Raw genomic sequence first — 14,454 nt, forward strand, 5'->3', positions numbered from 1 at the left:
TGCTATCATGGTGTATCTTTAATCAAACCTATGTGAGCAGCCTATGGTAGTAACAATGTTTAGCACTCATTTCAAACAGTGCACACACAGTAATTTATTAATCCTCACATCACCTCAGTGAGGGAAGTGAATATTTATTGACTCCATTTCACAGAGAAGGAAATATTGGGAAAAGTAATTTGATAAAAGCTAATGCACAAACAACCTTATGGGTCACAGTGAAGTCAATGCCAGAACTCCCATGGAATTCAAAGGTAGCAGGATCAGGCCCCTGTAAAGTACTAATTAAACAGATGACTTTAGACAGATGTTTTAAAGTTCTCTTGTCCACTGGCAGAATTTGTACAGCAGTGTGCATGTTATGGGCCTGCCTTGTGTTCTCCTTTGCTTCTTCCAGTTTTCTCTCTCTTTTGTACCTCACTGCATGCATTAAGCAGAGTTTAGGATAATCTTGGATCTATTCCAGATATTTTTGACTAAAAGAAGGTGGTTGTGTAGAAAATAACATTGCTCCTACTTAGCACACATGTTGATCTCAATGCGCTTTAAAAAGCAAGTAGGTATCATTACCCTAGGTGACATAAGCAAAAAGATCCCCATTAAAAAGTTAGCATTCATCTTCACTTACAGGGAAGTGACATATTTGGCTATTACTGATTATATTATTCTAATATTGAAAGTCTCTGGTATGTCAATGGCTGCGGGGTGGAAACTGAGGCTATATGCTGCTTTTATTAATGGGAATCACAGTACTGATCACCGACCTCTAGCAAGAATAAGTTTTACACCATTCATAAAGCAATTTATAGAATTCAAGCTCGCTTTTCATTCATGGTAAGAAAGATCAAGCTTCTTGTGAGTACAAGTAAAGACCTTCCCCTCCCAACAATGTATACAACTAAATGTAGCAAACACTCAAAATACTTTGCTAAATGCAGAAGGGTGGTGAAGCAGAGACATTGCACTCAGGCTCCAGATTCAGGAGACCCTACAATTGTATCCGCACCAATAAAGCCCCCGGCACAGTGCACAAGTGATGAATCTCTAATATGAAACACACGTGGCATGTCATTACTGAGCACTCCTAGCAGCACCACCTGCAGTTTCCTCACGGACATTTTGCATGATGCTAGTAATAGGATACTGAACAGAAATCCTCTATAGACCTCCCCAGGACCACGCTGTGGGAAAGGATTGCACTTTAGCTGCCTTCATGCTGCCAGGTGATGTGAAATAACAAAGTAAGCAGTCAAGATGAGCAAACAAATAGGATATTAAAGAGCTTATTCGTATATGCTGCCTTCTTCCCATTTGTCACTGTTTCACCCCACTTGCTGGTGCTGCTGCTGCTGAAAAAGATTCTCTCAATGAAATAGCTTCCAGGCACTATTGGCTTTCAGATACTACAAGTGAATATCAATATCTGTTTTGCATGGCTTAAATGTATTTTAAACAAGACATTTCCAAACGATTACAGTGTTGCTGTGGTCTCTGTTCTATAGAACACCAGTTGAAGGTCTGTCAGTATTTCCAGTGTACTCTGAGGTTCATCATTCTATTGTAAAAATTCATTCTAAGCTGAAAACTGGAATGTAAAAGCTCAGACTGGGAACACTTTTTTTGTTTAACCATCTAAATAATTTAGCAGTCAGTGAACTGAGTGCTAATAAAATATTGCCCCCTACCATGTAAGAGTGTAAGACACTGGGAAGTAGAAAAGCTATTTCAAGTCCATATACACAAACCTCTTTTGTGTCTCTCTTAAACAGTGGGAATGTGAGGAGAAGGTACCCAGAGAAGAGTTTTAGTTGCTATGAGCCAGTAGGTTCAGATGCTCCCCACACACCTTGGTTTGCCTCCCTGACTCTTTCCCAGACAATATGTCCTGTTATAACTTCTACTTTCTGAGCACTTCTCCTGCCTCTTGTGGGCCCCCCCCAAATTTTGCAGGATATAAGGCAATCACATATAATGTTCTATATACTGACCCAAGTCCCCTAAACATGGGCACATAAAGTTTTCAGTGGCCCAAATCTTCTACTGTTCCTTTAACCCAGTGGTCCCCAACCATTTGAGGTTGCTAGGTGCTAGGGGGCATGGCTGTTTGCCCGCTGGGCACCAGGGGGCGGGGACACTTGCGCGCTGGGGGGCGTGACGGGCGGGACCCCCCCCCCATAGCCGCATGCCCGGGGGAAGCCCCCCCAAGCACTGTGCGCCTGGGGCCGGCGCCCCCCCTCCAAGCACCGCGTGCCCGGGGCTGGCATCCTCCCCCAAGCGCCGCGCACCCAGATTGCGGGCGGCCAATCTGCGGCACTTCTGGGGCCGGCGCTCACTGTGCACCATGTGCCCGGGGCCGGCTTCGGCACCATGCATACGCCACGTGCCCGGGGCCAGGCCAGCCCCGAGCACTTGGCGGGTGCACACTTGGCGGGCGCACACCGTGTTGGGGACCACTGCTTTAACCAATTTGCAGCTGGAGTAAACTTAGGTGCCCTGAAGATAGATGCTTTGCCCTTCCTATAATTGATAGAAAGACTCTAGGGCTACATGTACATTGGCAAGATTTTGAACAAAAGCGGCTGCTTTTGCGCAAAAACTTGCCGCCTGTCTACACTGGCCGCGGGTTCTTGCACAAGAACACTGACGTTCTAATGTGTGAAATCAGTGCTTCTTGCGCAAGAACTATGATGCTCCCGCTCAGGAATAAGCCCTCTTGCACAAGTGTTCTTGTGCAAGAGGCCAGTGTAGACAGGCAACATGAATTTCTTGCGCAAGAAAGCCCGATGGCTAAAATGGCCATTGGAGCTTTCTTGCACAAGAGAGCGTCTACACTGGCATGGATGCTTTTGCGCAAAAGCACATGCCAGTGTAGACGCTCTCTTGCGCAAATACTTTAACGCAAAAACTCTTGCGTTAAAAGTATTTGTGCAAAATCTTGCCAATGTAGATGTAGCCTAGAGGTTTCCAGGGGCTAGACCACTAAAGCTGTGGCTTTCAATCGTAGGGTCATGGAATGTGAGGCACTGGGTCTCGTTGCTGCTGGGTGACCAGTGGCTACCCACCTCTCCTAGCAAAGCAGGCTACACTATGTCCTAGAAGTGGCCAGCAGCAGGCTTGGCTCCTAAGTGGGGGAGGTGGAGCTAGTGCATAGAACTCCACTCTCTCCCCCCCCCCCCCCCCATCTCTAGTTCTGAACTCCCATTGGCTGGGAACCTGCTGCTGGCTGCTTCCGGGGTACAGCTTGGTCTGCAGTGCCAGAAGGGGAAGGAAGCCTGCTTTAGCATGCACGCTGTACCTCTGACAGGGAGTCGCTCAAGGTAAGCCCTTCCTATCCCAGCCCTAACCCCCTGCCTAATCTGAAGCCCCCTTCAACATCCCAAAGCTCTCATTTTCAATCCCACCCTGGAGACCACCCTCTATTCAAATTATGTTGGGTTGCAGGCACCAACAATTTTCTTCAACTAGGTCATGAGAAAAAAAGTTTGAAAACGACTGCACTAAGGCATAATAGGGTAACAATACACCTGAGCTGGTGTGACAGTCCAGCAGAGGGCAGTGGTGATGCATACACACTAGGTAATTGGAAAACTCATCTTTTAGTATTGGGGGGGGGGGGGGGGGGGTTAAGTATTCTCTTTATTTAAGGTCTGCATATGTTTCAATCCTTTGGCATTTAACAGATAATAAATTATATGGGATAAATATGGATCATTATGCAAAGTAAATAATTTCTGTGGTTATGGGTCTGATTGTGCAAGCTCTCACTGAAGTCAAAATTGAGGATAAGCTATATGTCCCCCAGCCCTGTGGGAACTTTGAATAGGTTAAATCCACTCACTAATCAGCCCTTTAAGCTGCCAGGCCTGGGAGGAAGAGCTGGCAGCTGTGGCTTATCCTGTTGCTGGGAGGAGAAATGAACAGCTGTGCTTCCTCTGTGTGGGAGGCCCATAGGAAGGAAACAGAGAGTAGTAGGAAAGAGAAAGGAGAGTAGCTTTTTACTTTTTTCCTGCTGTAGATGAGTGTTAAGTGCTGGCCTAAGAGGACCATGTTTCTACTGGAAAATACAACTACAGTAAGATTTTTTTTAAAAATTTTTTGTTTCTGGAGAGAAGGGACAGCTGACTCACCTGTGCTGTTGTGTTTGGGGTTTGTGGCTTGTGGCTTGTGGCCACCGGGGTATCTCAAGATTGACTTTTCCAATCTTGAACAGAGGGTCAAATAGCAAATGAAAGAACAAGATGCTAGACCCATTAAAGACAACCTAAATACTTAATTAATATCTGAAATACTGTTTTATAGAGATGTTCTGTGATTCCAAATGGGAAGGGCTCTGGTCTCTGAGGCTACTTCTAGAGCCTAGGGCCCAAGCCCCATTTCCCAGGGCAGAAGCTGAAGCCAGTGGGATCCCACCTTTGGAGGTGGGGGTTAAGGTTACAGGTCCCCTGCCTGGTGCCAGAGTCCTGGGGCTGTGGCTTTGGCCTCTTTCACCTGGGGTGGTGGGGCTCAGGCTTTGGGTCTCAGGGCACTCAGGCTCAGATTTTGGACCCCTCCCCCCCCGGGTCAGGTAGTAAATGTTGTCAGAAGGGTATCATGGTGCAAGGAAGTCTGAGAACCCCTGGCCTAGTGGATAATGGTTTGGGAGTTGGAAGGTATGGTATCAGTTTCCACTGGCTCTAACAGAGAGTGATCTTGGGCAATTCACTTCTCTTGTTTATTTCTGTCTACCTTTTCCCCCTTACGTTTAGACTAGAATGTATTCAGATTAGTGACTGGTTTCTCATGGTTTGTACAGCACCTAGGAAAATGGGCACTGATCTTTGTTGGGACTCCTTGCAGGCTACTGCAATGCAAACAGATATGTACAATTGCATTGTTTTTATTATATGTACTATATGTTACGTTACTGCCATGACCATTTATGTTGGCCAATTAACTGCTGTCAGGCACATCTATTCAATTTTCACTTACAGTTGTGGCATTTTCAAGGGTAAAGTAGGTCTCCTTTTCACACACCTGGACATTCTGGTTGGAAGTGCCTGATTCTATCCCCTCCCCACTGAGTTACTAAGTATTTACAACTCCCACTGATTTTAAACCAAAGCTACAGAGTTCAGGATGTGTGTGTGGGGGTGGGGAGAAACCTGAATCCTAGAGATGTGTGTGTGAGTGCAAATGACCTTTTTGGAGTTCTTTGAGCACTTCTGAATTTGGTAGTGACAAAAACACTTGTTTTGCTATTTAAAATTGTCTGGTCATTACTCCTCAGTGTGAGCATAAGATAAGGCCTTAAGTACAGAGGTCAGCAAAAAATACAGTGAGAATGCTGGGGGGAGGGAAAAATTTGCACACCATGGGCTTTCTGACACACAATACACAGTTGTCACATTTGCTACAGTTGTTTTAGTCACCCTGAAATACAAAATATTCAGGCTATATTTGTTTCACATAAATTGAGCACCATGAGCATTCACCTTGTAGGAGTTGGGTTAGTCTTAAGAGTCTAGAAAGGGGATCCGGAAAAAAGAAAATAGAAGAAATAAAACATCAAGTTAGAAATCTGCATTGTAGCAGTACTTAAAGCTTGTACAATTGCTAGGTAAAAGAAACATGTAAGAACCGTTCACCTGGAGTGTCTCACTCAAATATCACTGACTATGGCATGATCCGCCTGTTACGTTCTAGTTGGAAGTTAGGTTTTTCATCCCACGTACGTTACCTTACAAAATGTGTGTACTTAAGTTAAAGCTCCCCTTGTTTTAAAGCAGTGGTTTTCAAACTTTTTTTTTCTCATGACCCAGTTGAAGAAAATTGTTGATGCCTGCGACCCAACATGACTAGAGTGTGGGCTCCAGGTTGGGGCTGAGGATGAGAATTTTGGGGTGTAGGAAGGGGCTCTGGCTTTGGGGGTCATGGTTGGGGAAGAAGGCGCTCCTGCTCAGTGGTATAGCTGGGGGAGCTAAGGCAGGCTTCTTGCCTCTCCTGGCGTGTCAGACCATCCTGCGCCCCAGGAGCAGCCAGCAGCAGGTTCCCAGTACTTGGTTGTGACCTATAGTTTGAAAACCACTGCTTTAAAGGGCTAGGATTAAGGACTTTCAAGCTGTAGGTTGTACATAAGATTTGATTCAATAACATCTGTTTGAAGCCACTTTTATGGTGAATGGACCACATCCAGCTCTTCCTTAAGCTGGTGCAAGACCCATTAGGCTTCAACAGCTTTGTGTCTGCTTACCTGAGGGTTGACCTTTCTTTTACCTCCTCAACAATGCTATGGTGTAGAATTCAGGCTAGCTGTACTCGAGTGCTGTGCTGTTTGAGTTATGAATGTGAAAAAAGACTACAGTTTGCAATTCTCAAAACCTGGCTTCAAAGCTATCGGTTCATAAAATGATGCAGCTGTTTCCATTAGTATGGAAATAAGACTGCTGTGGAGCACTGATTTTTCACAACTTGTTGGGAGCAAAGGGTTTGGAGGAGTTAGGTCAGAGCTTTATAACTATGTGTTTAACAAAGCCCTACTGCTAGAGATAAGTGTATGAGGACTGTCCTGTTTTTCAACCAACTTTTGAACGGATGCAAGAAAGGTAGAATAAGACTTTTTGGCCAGTTGGAATGTGAATGTTTTATCTTGTAAAAGGAAGTAGAATCACACTTTACATTTCTACAGATTCTAGTAATACTAAGTTTAACATTAGTTTCCAGAAAAAAATTAATAAAAAAATCTTCCCCATCCCTGCTTTTTGTTAGGGGGACAAATCATTATAAATGGAAATGTTTCATTTTTGTGTTTAAAGAACTTTGAAATGTTCAATGTAAAAAATGGGGAAGACTTTTGCATTGCCTATTTTTCCTTTGGAAGTTTTCTTTGGCTGAAAAGTAACTTAGACAGTGAATTTTCCCTCCTAATTTTAAGAGAATATTTTTTAAAAAAACAAATGTAATAGGTATTTGAATAATTCTACTTAATGCATATTATTGGTGGATGATGGCTGTACCAAAAAAAGCCTTGTGAAAACTAATATAAAATTATATTCACAAGTTTAATCTTGGAGGAAAATGCAGCTCCCTTTAAAACTTCATGGCAGTAGCTTTGATTTAATAAGGCTGAACAAATAAATCTTGTATAGCTAAATCCAGGGTTCTCTCCACCCTTACGCTCCATTTTAAATTTAAAGTCTGTATAGAATCTGCTTTGTCTCTGCCTGTGTCATGGATCATGCACTTTGCTGTTAAGTTTTCTTCCTAGGCCATTTACTTTTATGGCTTAATAACCCATTTTTGCCCTATTTGTCATTGCTGGTAGGAGACATAGGCTTCTGTTCCCAAGTGCCATTTCCTCCATAAGAGCAAGGAGGAGACCTGGGAAATTTTTGGACACTTCACCTTGCTTTGTTTTTATCAGCAGATTTGTACAGCTGAAGAAACATCTGCAACTTGGAATGAAAATATCCTTAGCTCTAATTGTTTCCTAAACCCTATAGGGATGGAACTGCTGTAAGGTACCCATAGTACATGGAAATCTAGTACGGATTGTACCTCCTTAACTGGAACTCCTTGGGCCGGCAACATCTATGGTATGGCATCGACCACGGGTGTTCTTGGACCACAGAGTCCCAGAACAGGGAGGTCTGGTGGCAGAGCAGGAGGGCTGTAGGGGGCACCGGCAACTCGGGTAGGAGGTTCCCCAGTGTCAGGGAAGTGGAGGAATGGGTGGCATGGTGGGGATCTCCAGCCCCAATCCCAGCGATCACTAGGGCACTTTGGCCCCAGCCACAGAACTATGGCCCCAGTCCTCCACTTTGGCCCTGGCTGTGGCACACCAGCTGCGGAGACAGGTGGCTGCAGATCTCTGCCCTGGCTGTGGAGCTAGCAGCATCTACAGAGCCCCAGAGGATTGGAGCAGCAGCAGGGGCAGGCTGTCAATCTAACCTGCTGACTGGACAGCTCAGGAGGGGAGGGACCAGTCAGAGACCAGTTAAGTCCCGAGAGTGCCAGACCAGCAAGGTCCAACCAGTACTATTATTGAGTTTTCTCAGTGTCCAAACCTCGAAGTGCTCTGTACACCTTTAACTCTGTGTGTCTGACTTAATGAGGACTCAAGATTGTCAAGTAACAGGCTCAATTGGAATTATTTAACCGAAGATCCTCTCTTGTAGATTAGTACAGAATAGAAACATTCACACCCTTTGATGTGATAAAGAGCTGGCTGTCTCTCTCCTTCATTGTAACTGGAGGGACGTGTAGCTTCATTCCCTAGCTAAATTTCAACACAAGTATTAGTTATCAAACAGACTGTATGCCAAAAAACACACTTTCTGATGTCACTTCTGTACTTTCTTAGTTTACCTAATTTGTGTGAAGGCATCATTTACAATGGAGAGGACTAATGATTCTTCAAAATGTCTTTCAGTGGGTGGGCCTTTGCCCACAATCGTTCTTCCCTATATGTTGTAAAAATCATCCCTTATCGGTGCTTCAGAATATAAACTTAAGGGGATGGTTTCCAGATTAAGCTTATGTCTACACTACCAAGTTTTGTTGAGAGAGTTTACATCAGCACTCCAAAATTAATAAAAACAAAAATCACTAGTGGGTGATCACATTTGCTCTCTGAGACAGATTGTGTCCCCACAAGGGGCACCATCGTCAACTGTGAGTAGTGCATTGTGGGTATATATCCCACATTGCAGTGTTGTGGGAAGGGAGAGCTGATCCCTGGGCATCTTGGGATTCCTTTGGTGTTCTCTCTCAGCTGCCGGGAGCAGCATCATGAGTAGCTCTGTGATTTCTCTGTGCTGATTGATGTCAAAGCAGCATGTCTCTGTCCCCTTCTCCCTGCAGCAGCAATTCTGCCGTACACTGGGAACACAGCAGCAGGCAAACAGGAGCAGTCCAATGACTTGCTCTTCTGTCTCCAAATGGAGGAGTACACTCAGCTGTCAGATACTTCCTGGAATTTTGAGGGGGAGGGGCACATGCCTTTAGGGTAGCAAAGATCAAAACCGAGCAGAGCCATCAGGGCAGGCATTGTGGGATACTGAGCCTGTTACTTGAGCCTGTGGGAAGCCCTTTCTATCAACAAAACAAACATCAGCATCTAAACTGGCTCTTTATTGACAAAGGAACTGGAGGCAAAGGCTTATAAGGGTGGAAGCTTTTTGTTGCTGAAACTGGTCATTTTCCTTGACACAAGTTTCATTGCACTGTGTAAGCTCTCACTATTTTTGTGACCAAAAGGCAATTTTGGCAACAAAACTTGGTAGTGTAGACAAAGCCTAGTTTGATAGGCAATGAGATATAGTTAGATGGTTAGATATAGTGAACTGTATAGAATTACTTATTTATCATGGACCAGTCGTCTTAACCTTACAATTCAACCGACTTTGCTAATAGTAGCTATTCCATACTCTATATAGATGAATCAGATGTACAGGAAGGAAGAGAGAATGGACCAGATGAGTTGATAATTATCGGCCTTTAATTTGTATTGCTCCAAGAACAAGTGTATCTAGCAAAAATCTGTCAAGTCTAAAGAAGAATGAGAAATCCCCTTAATAAATTGGCCTCCTGACAGCCCATTTTGTGCTTCAAGTTGATTTAAATCTCCTCCCTGAAACACTGGCTAACACCTCTTTTTGTGGAATATAGGCCACACTCCTTAAGTGATTTCCAAGAGAGGTTATCAAATTAACATTATTTTTATTGAGCAAATAAGCATTTCTGAATCTGCCAAATGGTATTCCTTTTAAAGTCTGAAGATTCTAACTCTGCACTAAATCATTCTTTCTAGAAATAAAGTTGTAGGTCTGATTCAGTGCTAAGTCAAGGTAAAGGCTGATTACATTAGCTGATGAATCTGGACTTTAGCTGGTGCTAGGTTGCAGGTTTTTTCCAAGGGAAAAGGGAGTTAAGTGTGTGAGTCCCAATGAATTGCAATGGGATTTGCAAACTCCCTTGGAGTCTAGAAAATTGTAGCCTATATTTCTACAGCCTGTATACGGGAATCTTGGCCTCCCTTTCTTATACAGTAGAATCTCTGTTGCGAACACCTGAGGAATGGAGGTTGTTCATAACTCTGTACAAAAACTTAGTTTTATTAAAAGTTTACAGCTGAACATTGACTTAATGCAGCTTTGAATCTTTACTGTGTAGAAGACAAATACTTCTTTCTCCTTTTAAAGTATGTTTTACACAAGTAGCATACTATATTTACTATTTTTCTTCTCTGCTGCTGCCTGGTTATGTTTCGCTAATTATGATGCCTCTACATTCCTTTCCATTACTCATTCCATCCTTGATTACTCATTTAGTTGCTTCCCCCACACGTGCCTCATGTTGTCACCATAATGATACAGTACTTTCTCTAAATGCTCTGTTGCAGGGGAGGCTTACTACTTTCTCTTTCATGGTGCTCAGAGTAAGTCAGTTGTCTCTGATGTGTTTTGTTTTTATGTTCTGTTTTGTGAATTTACTAAAAAAAACACCCATCATGACACATTCATGTCTTATGGTGGCTCCATGTCATTACGAGGTTATTGCTGTAAAATTATCCCTCTCCCAATTCCATCTCTGATGCCAACATTTTAGACTGCATGATCTCTATTACAGGGTCTCTACTGGAATCCATTCAAATTATGGTACATCTTGGATCACCATTAAAAACAGCAGGTGCACTAAAATTTATACGTGCGTGGGTAGGTGACGGTTTGTTCAGAGTATGCTGAAAGCTAATGTTAATCTTAGTAATTACATTGACTGTGAAGGAGTTAACCTATGAGGGATTAATGGAACTCCAAGCATTGTAGAATGTTCCATCTCTTTATCAAGTGAGCTAAAGATATAAAGGGGAACATGGGAAAGTTGTAGGGGGGGGGGGGGCAGAAATAAAACAAAAAGTCGTTCTCATAGGATTCGAGTGCCCAATATTTTAGTAGGAGAGCACACAAAGGTACCAGACTCCTTCACATCTCATAATCTTTGTAAATATTCAACTAAAGTGTGACTACCTTTTGTCTCTAGTTTCTTAAACACTTGGGCTGTCATTTGATAGATGGTTAAAAGATTTGTGGTCTGTCTTTGGAGAAATGCATTGATAATTCAGGGACCACAGCACTGGTATCTGTGCACTTGTGAGGAGGTAAATTACAGTAGTGTTACTCTGTGTTTTGCTTGTATTATGGGTAATAATGTGGAGAGAACCACTGTTGATACTAGTCACTATTGGATGAAAAGGAGCAGGAACTGGTTTGTCTGAACTTCATGTGCCAGTCCTCACAGCTGAGCCATCACAGGTTAGGAGGGGGAAGAGAAGGTTGCTGCATCCACTTGGGAGGAGACATGTGTGGCTCCATTGAATTACCTCAGTCTAGTTCAAGGCAAATTTAGTGCTCATGGAAAGGGTGCTGACTGACTGTTAGAAATAAGTCTGAACACTCTGGATGTGGTGAAAACAGGCAAGACGGTTTATTACATGTAGCACTGGTGGAGTACTACCAGGGGTTAAGCTGGTTAACACTGATTAATCAAAACATTACAATAGTTCATATAGGGGGCTGATGGACGGAGGGGAAATGATTCAATAGCAGCAAAATGAAATGAGCACATAAGCTAAGAGAGATTACATAGCATCTCCTCCCATTGTTAAACACCTTATCGCTAATAGAGGTAGTTATTCCTAACAAGCTAAATAAGACAACATAAACAAAACAGACAATTTAAGGGCAACTTTTGTCTTTTTGAATTATGATGCGTCTACAAAAGGATGGTGTCACCGCACGCTGGCGTGATCCTTGGGTCATGGGCCCATTATCTAGGATTAAAGAAAAATAGTAAGAACGGATCACTTTCACTAACATTAACATTGGTTTTTTTTTTTTTTTGGTACCAGATGGTGTCTTATCTGGTGAGGCCCCTTGGAATGCAGTTACCAGGGCAACTATGCCTTTCCCAGGGTCATGCTAACTGCCTGTGCTGTTAAGTTTACAGTCCTGTCCCTGTCTCAGATTTTAGGGTTGAATAGAGGGTTCTTAGCGAAATACCGTGGGCTGCCTCAGTTTATCCTACACTGACAGCCATACAGAATGACATTTTCAAGCTAGTTCCAGAGTGAGTCCTTACATCTAGTTCTTCACTAATGTGGTAGGATCACTGCTGTGGATGAGTGAGTAGTTGTCTTCCACCTTCTCAAATTTAGAAGAAAGCTATACACTGTTACAGTGGTTGAGGCACAAGGGATATGGTGTGTGCATTTGCTAGGAATTAGATATGGATCAACAACTCCTTTCACATACATATAGAAAAGCAATCTGATGGTTACAATGTGCATCTGCCATGGTGGGTTGATGAAAACAGTGCCCTAAGAGATGGGGGATTTCTTTAATTCCTCTCTCAGAAGATGAACATAGGAATGCCATAATTACATTGCAGGCATTATTGAGGGAAACACAATATGGCATATGTTATGCAAGAGATCCGTGCTACTTAATCACACTCTCACAAACAGACTGATCTGCTGAATGTCCCTGAAGTTAATGGATCGACCCTCTTGGACTTCATTGGGCTTTCAATCCGACTCCTTTTGCTTGAATTTCTATCACAATTTTTTCTGTGCTCTAGCTTATGTGCAGGTTGTATCATTTCACTTTTTCCTGGGGGCAATTCATGAATAATTTTTTGCTGGTGGAAATGAGGTGTTATACAGAAGTATTCTGTATTGAATTTGTAAAACATGCAAGCTAATAGCAAACAAATTGGTATGCTGTAGCAGGAGAGACCTGCAAAAATAGCTCTCCAGGTCCTCAATGTACTCTGAATAGTTTAAAACGTTTGTTTTTCCCCATTCTTTTTTACCCATCACTATAACTGAACTCATGTCACACAGCATGATGCATACTTAATGGGAAGAAGGTGCCCACCACCACTGGGAAAGTAAATAAGAGGTTTATGAGCTTAGAAGAACTACAGTGATACTGTATGTAGCAATTACAGTGCTTTTTTGCTTGAAAATGCTTTAAATAACTACTCTTCACTGGGCACCTGGAAGGTAGATGGTTATTATAAGATTAAACTAATGATGAAGGATTGAAAAGGAAAATACTCATCTTTACTCTGCTGGAGGTTGTGCATAGTACGCTAGCTGTTTCTGCTGGCTGGCAGGTGCCAGGTTAACTTCTGGAATAGGCTGCTCCGTCAACTAGGTTAACACCATTTGTTTGGGATCAGGGTTGCTGGAATGAAGAGGCCATTTAGCTGAAAAACTGTACAAATCCCATAACCAAACACTCGTGTGAACAAAAGATGAGTGTTTGGTCATAGTAACAGGTAGGATGCAGGTGGAAAAGAAGGAAGAGATGCTGGGAAAGAAGACCGATGGACAGGGAGGAATAGGGCAAAATAGAACTATTTTAACTTGAAGCGAGGCCATGCCTTTTTCACCCAAATATGCATATGCAGTGGGAGCTTTTTTTTCCTCTCCTTTCTATACCTCCTATTCCTATGAATGTTGGCGTGCCCTTTTATTATAGGTTATATTAATAATCTCAAATGAACATAGGCATCAATTCATTGCCATGGCACGCTCGTGATAAAACATCTGGCCCATCATATATCGTCCATAGGCCTAAAGCCTCATGCTATTGGCAGAAGTTAATGTCTTGTGTTGAATAAGTCACTAAGTTCCTCGTGTTACTGCTAAATAAAGCTAAAGCTAACTGTGTGCTACAATAGCTCCATGCCCATGCTGGTGTGTAGCTATGTGTACCAGTGAGAGGCTCTGGCAGGGGAGGAGGCAGCAGAGAAATAGCCCAGTAGTGGCATGGTCTTGGAGCATTTCTCCACAGAGGGAAATTTGGGCAGCAGGAAGCTGCCACAATTTCCTGCAGCAAGAAAAAGCTCCTGTAATGAGATGCTGCTGCTACTCCCCCCCCCCCCCCCCCCCCAAAAAAAAAAGCTGTACATAGGGTGGTGTTGCCTGGAACAGTAGAAAGCCCTGTAGGATGGGGTGGGCAAGACACAGCATGCCAAGCCTTTGAATCTGGCCTCTGGCCTGCCCCACTGGGACCCTCCAGCAGGGAGTAGCCTCAGACCACTCAAACCATGTGGCCGCTCCATGTGCCTTTCCATGCCACTCATGGGGGTAGAGAAGCTTTGTGCACTGCTCCTGCCCCAGCACAGTCTTTCATCTCCTCTAGGCCAGAAACCTCTCTTGCTGCTATACCCCCTCCTGGACCTTGCACCCCAATCCTCTGCCCCAGGTCATAGCTCTCTCCTTCACCCAAACTCCCTCTGAGACCCCATGCCCTCTCCTGTACCCCAGTCTCCTATTCTGAGCTCTGTTTGGCACCTAAACTTGATCCCAGACACCCCCCCCCATACAAAAGTGAAGCCCTTAACCACTTACCACAATCTTAGTGACCCCCCCCCCCCATCAAAATTATTGTCCACCCCGGTGTAGGATGT

At 43.6% G+C, this 14,454-nt stretch overlaps 1 long non-coding RNA gene across 3 annotated transcripts in view; it reads left to right on the forward strand.

The window, feature by feature from the left end:
- Nucleotides 1-3,936: 3,936 nt before the first annotated feature.
- Nucleotides 3,937-14,454, forward strand: part of LOC142831009 (uncharacterized) — a 330,790-nt gene continuing 320,272 nt past the window's right edge. For all 3 annotated transcript variants that reach the window (XR_012906593.1, XR_012906594.1, XR_012906595.1), the window contains exon 1: nucleotides 3,937-4,072. This is a non-coding gene — a long non-coding RNA (uncharacterized LOC142831009). The remainder of the gene's footprint in view (nucleotides 4,073-14,454) is intronic.

The sequence above is a fragment of the Pelodiscus sinensis genome, chromosome 11 (genome assembly GCF_049634645.1).
Source record: "Pelodiscus sinensis isolate JC-2024 chromosome 11, ASM4963464v1, whole genome shotgun sequence".
Lineage (NCBI taxonomy): Eukaryota > Metazoa > Chordata > Testudines > Trionychidae > Pelodiscus > Pelodiscus sinensis.